The sequence below is a fragment of the Phoenix dactylifera genome, unplaced genomic scaffold (genome assembly GCF_009389715.1).
Source record: "Phoenix dactylifera cultivar Barhee BC4 unplaced genomic scaffold, palm_55x_up_171113_PBpolish2nd_filt_p 000064F, whole genome shotgun sequence".
Classification (NCBI taxonomy): domain Eukaryota; kingdom Viridiplantae; phylum Streptophyta; class Magnoliopsida; order Arecales; family Arecaceae; genus Phoenix; species Phoenix dactylifera.
Genome location: NW_024067673.1, coordinates 1,056,501 through 1,062,500, shown reverse-complemented (window position 1 = coordinate 1,062,500; position 6,000 = coordinate 1,056,501). Strand labels below are relative to the sequence as shown.

At 41.0% G+C, this 6,000-nt stretch overlaps 1 pseudogene; it reads right to left on the bottom strand.

The window, feature by feature from the left end:
- Nucleotides 1–2,440: 2,440 nt before the first annotated feature.
- LOC120104670 lies at nt 2,441–2,538 on the bottom strand (annotated as a pseudogene).
- Between the last annotated feature and the right edge of the window lie 3,462 nt (nt 2,539–6,000).

Here is a 6,000-nt window from a genome sequence, read left to right as displayed (position 1 = left end):
GCCCAACATCCCGTGAGCCTCCTCTCCACACGCGATCAGCTCCATCCAGCTCTGGGAATCCGCGATCAGATCTCCTTCCCCAGTTCCCGCGATGCAGCCGTCTACGACTTCATCCGTCCACGTCCACGCACCTCCCAGCGTCCGCGTGCAACGATCCAGCTTCTCCGGAGTTCCAGTCCACGCACCTCCCAGCCGTCCACGGAACCTTCCAGATCTCAGATTCCCGCATCCAAGGCACTGGGATCGTTCCATGCTTCCACCTCTCTCGGATTCGCAATCACCCGAGCCCCAGATCCCACAGGCGTCTGTGATTCACCTTCCAAATCTCAGATTGCCGCATCCAAGGCCCTTCTACCAGCTTCCCACGCGTCCGTGATCTCAGCGTCCGCGTCCCAGCTCTTCCGTTCTCAAGCATTTCCATCCCAGCAAAGATCCAAATCTCCCGCGAAGCTTTCCGCATCCCATGGCGATCGCAATCTTTCGGAATATCAGCTCGCTTCCGAGTCCACGCGCCTTCCAACCGATCCCAAGTGTTCAAGCCCCAAGCTTCCACGTTCACAGAGGATCTCAGCTGCCTCCTGCGATCAGCCTTCCTCCCTTACCAAAGATCCCGCAATCACAGCCTCTCCGCGTCCGGGATACTCGGCAGCCAGCACAAGAGGAGCATCCCGTGTGATCAGGGGGTCCATCGAGAGGTATAAGGGACTCTCTTTTCGGAAACAGGGGAGCTCTCATTCATCGGAAAAACAGAGGAAAGCCTCAGCCCCATTCAAAAAGAGAAAGAAAAAAAAAAGAGAGGAAACAGGGGATGCCCTGTTTCCAAAAATAAAAAGGAAAAAAAGAAGGTAGAGGAACAGGGGAGTTTCTTTTATGCTTATGGCCGGCTAATCCCTTAGGTGAAGGGTGATGGAGGAACCTTTGATGTCTTATTTTTTTTCAAGTAAATTCTGAACATTGATCTCTTTGCTTTACATCTACTAATATGTTTTTGATTCTTGCATGCTTATTTATGGGATAGATCTTTTATGGTTTATATTTCTTGATTCATGGATTGTTTCGATGTTTGATTTGTCGTAGACGTAATCGGCACGATAAATACTTAGATCTTGAATTCATGTTTTCAAATTGTATACTCCATGATTAGAACTATTCTATCTGATTGATCTTTAATCAAGAATCGCAGAATTTAATTGTTGAAAATAATATCATCAAGGGGGTTCCAGATTCCTACACCATCTTAAGCTATTTAAATTTCGATTCTCTGTTTACTGAATTATTTTCTATTTGCAAAACATCATCTTAATCCACAAATTTATTGAATTAATTAATCTAAAATTTTATTAAATAATCTTATATATATTTCGTTCCCTGAGGATTCGACCTCGGACTTCCGAAAATTTACTACTTGTGTGATTCTCCTGCACTTGGAAGAACAATTTTATTTTTGCATCAAGTTTTTGGCGCCGTTGCCGGGGAACGGCTTAGTTATTAGTATAATTTTAGATTTAATTAGTACCCTATCAGTTAGATTGAACATTATAGTAAAACTAAAACTGACAAAAAAAATTTCTACTGTTTTTATTTCCTGCACAGTCTGCATCAAACTCTGATATCGGAGTAAGTCACCGTCTGATTGGACGCAAATTTTGTCGACTAGTGTAGGACACAATTTTCTTTCATCTGAACGGTCTGATTGATATTCTGGGATTGTTACGACCATTAAATTAATCTGAAACCTTGCTGCTGTCTGTTTTGAATTTTCTGTGTTTAATTTTTTTTTAGAACCAGAATTTTATTATTATCATATCTCTTTAACCCTTGTTGCTAATTGAAAATTGATAAGAACTTTAAGAAAAGATCAAGGGTAATCATTGAAAAAAAAAACAAACAAACAAATAAATAAACTCTAAAATTTTGTATGCTAGGTTGGAATAGGGACAACACTGGGCGCCAGAATCGACAAACATTTGACAATTCCTTAGATCATAATATTGAAAATCTTACGCAAAATCTCAGATCTGGTGAGATGGCTGATGATGTAGGAAGTCACCATGGTGATGAAGGTAGACCCCCAGTTATGACACTTCGACAATACTTACACCCCACTAGGACTAGTCAACCTTCATGCATGATTATTCCTGAACATGTAGGACACTTTGAAATCAAACCAGGAGTAATTCAATTGCTGCCCAAGTATCATGGGATGGAATCCGAGAACCCTTATCTTCATCTTAAGGATTTTGAGAAAATTAGTATCACATTTAGAGTGCCAAATGTATCGGAAGACGTCCTTAAATTGACCTTGTTTCCTTTTTTCTTAAAGGACAATGCCAAAACATGGCTGAACTCCTTGAGACCTAGATCGCTAGGAACATGGCATGACATGCAAAGAGAATTCTTGAAAAAATTCTTTCCCGCACAAAGGACTAACTTTTTGAAAAGGCACATTAGTAATTTCCAACAAAAAGACCATGAAACATTTTATGAATGCTGGGAGAGATTTAAAGATTTGCTTCTCTCTTGTCCTCATCATGGGTTTGAAACATGGAGAACCATTAGTTTCTTTTACGAAGGGTTGTCTCCACAGTTAAAACAATTTATAGAGACTATGTGCAATGGTCTATTTTTGGAAAAGCAACCCGATGAGGCATGGGACTATTTAGACTCTCTCGCAGAGACTGCACAATTATGGGATATAGGGGATAGAGTGAATAAACCTTTGCCTAAGCCTACTAGCATTCCACACGGGGGCCTTTACAACCTTAATACTCAGGATGATATTCAGGCTAAAATGGCAGTCCTTACTAGGAAGGTAGAGGAAATTGAACTTAGAAGGATTGAACCCGTCAAGACCGTAGAACATAACAGCGAGTGTTGTAGGATTTGCGAGATGCCTGGCCATCTCACCACTGATTGCCCCACAATACCCGCATTCAAGGAAGTCTTGCACGATCAGGCCAATGTTATGAATACCTATCAAAAATCTTTCAATAATCCTTTTTCGGGTACTTACAACTCTAGATGGAAGAACCATCCAAATTTCAGGTGGAGGAATGACCAACCTCAACAAGTATATAACCCAACTCCTCCACCTCCGCAACCTCATTATGCACACGCACCCTCTCAAAAATCCAGTCTCGAAGAAACTTTGCAATCTTTCATGCAAGGTCAAGCTAAAATTAATGATGAATTAAGAAATCAACTGACAACGCTGACCACTGCTTTAAGTGCTCAAGAGAAAGATAAGCTACCAGCTCACCCACAACCTAATCCTCAAGTCTATGGCGGTAGCAATGCATCATCATCAACTTTGCATAAAGAACAAGCAAAGAGTATAATAACTTTGCGAAGTGGTAAGGTTATTGACCGACCAATCCCAGAACAAACTCAAGTCATACCTGATTTCGACCCTCCCAAGACAAAAAAAAAAGATACCGAAGAAACCGAAGCACCAACATCAACTGAAAAAATTAAATGTCCTTTTCCTGCACCATTTCCACAAAGATTAAAGCCCTTGCAAAAGCTTGAACCAAACTCTGAAATTCTTGAGCTTTTTAAGCAAGTAAAAATCAATGTACCTCTTCTTGATGCAATCAAACAAGTGCCTTCCTATGCAAAATTTTTAAAAGATTTGTGCACTGTCAAGCATCGTTTAAATGTCAAGAAGAAGGCATTTCTGGCTGAAAATGTGTGTGCAATTTTACAGCATAACATTCTTCCTAAATATAAGGATCCAGGTTGCCCAACTATCTCGTGCATCATTGGCAATTTTAGGATTGAGCGAGCATTGCTAGATTTAGGAGCGAGTGTGAACTTGTTGCCATATACGGTATATGAGCAACTCGGTTTGGGTGAGTTGAAGCCAACAACTGTCACCTTACAATTAGCTGACAGGTCAGTGAAGGTTCCTAGAGGGATTATCGAAGATGTGTTGGTCCAAGTAGACAAGTTCTATTTTCCTGTTGACTTTATCGTACTGGACACACATCCGGCTTCCAATTCACCATCTCAGATTCCGGTCATCTTAGGACGTCCATTCCTTGCAACTTCTAATGCATTGATCAATTGTAGAAATGGTGTCATGAAGCTTTCTTTTGGCAATATGACCTTGGAACTGAACGTCTTTAGTATAGGTAAACAACCCAGTGATCATGAAGAAAGTAAAGAAGTTGAATGGGTTGAAACCATTGCGGAAGAATATTTGTTAAAAGAAATATTTACTGAATCGGCCGACAATGGTTTGATAGATTGGTGTTCTGAAGGTACTGCTGATGATGTGGTCCCACCTGTTTTAGATAATTCGGATATCATGATGGTCAATGGGTGGAGACCAAGAATAGAGGAATTTGAACAGTTGCCACCTCGAAAAGCAAAGATAGTACCATCCCATGAACAAACACCTAAGCTCGAGTTGAAACCTTTACCGAAGGAACTCAAGTATGCCTTTCTTGGACCCGAGGACACATTTCCTATAATCATCTCATCTGATCTGGATCATGCCCAAGAAAGAAAATTACTTTGTGTTCTAAAGAATCATAAAGGAGCTTTAGGGTGGTCTATTGCCGACTTGAAGGGGATTAGCCCTTTAATTTGCACGCACCGGATATATTTAGAGGACAATGCCAAAACCACAAGGCAAATGCAACGCAGGTTGAACCCTACGATGAGAGATGTGGTTAAAGCAGAAGTCCTCAAGTTGCTTGACGTGAGTATTATTTACCCAATTTCCGATAGCAAGTGGGTGAGTCCTACTCAAGTCGTGCCCAAGAAAGCAGGTCTGACGGTAGTCAAAAATGATCAGGGTGAACTAGTTCCAACTCGTGTTCCGACGAGTTGGCGCATGTGTGTTGACTACCGAAAATTGAATTTGGTCACTAGGAAAGATAACTTTCCCCTACCCTTCCTAGACCAAGTTTTGGAAAGAGTTGCAGGACACAAATTTTATTGTTTTCTCGATGGCTATTCCGGGTACTACCAAATCGAGATTTCACCAGAAGATCAAGAGAAGACTACCTTCACTTGTCCTTTTGGCACATTCGCTTTCCGTCGGATGCCATTCGGGTTGTGTAATGCACCTGCAACATTCCAAAGGTGTATGCTCAGCATTTTTGAAGAAATGAACGAAAAATTTTTAGAAGTGTTTATGGATGATTTCTCTATTTTTGGCGATTCTTTTGATGATTGTTTATTACATTTACAAGCAGTCTTAGCTCGATGCATGGAAAAGAATCTGATACTAAATTGGGAGAAATGCCACTTCATGGTGCCAAAGGGAATTGTCCTAGGACATATTGTTTCATCAAAGGGCATGGAAGTTGATAGAGCTAAGATTGATTTAATCGCCAAGCTACATGCACCCAAGACACTTAGAGATGTTAGATCATTTTTGGGTCACGCAGGATTTTATAGGAGGTTCATCAAGGACTTTAGTGTCATAGCCCGACCATTATGTAACCTCCTATCCCTTGATACACCGTTCAATTGGACTGAAACATGTCAAGAGGCATTCGAAAAATTGAAGGCTATGCTTAGCACTGCACCCATCGTGCGACCACCTGATAGGTCATTACCTTTTGAGATCATGTGCGATGCTAGTGACTATGCGATAGGAGCTGTCCTAGGACAACGCAAGGATAATAAGCCATATGTCATCTACTATGCAAGCAAAACCTTAAATGATGCTCAAATGAATTACACCACCACCGAGAAGGAATTGCTTGCATTAGTATTTGCATTAGACAAATTTCGCTCTTATATCCTTGGTGCTCCTATTGTTATCTTTACAGATCATGCAGCGCTAAAATATTTATTGGATAAGAAAGATGCCAAACCACGCTTAATACGATGGATACTTCTACTCCAAGAATTTGACATCACTATCAAAGATAAAAAGGGAGTAGAAAATGTAGTTGCTGACCATTTATCACGGCTAGTTTTTAATGATTCGGTGCCACAGTTGCCCATCAAGGACTCGTTCCCTGAAGAGCAATTGTTTGCACT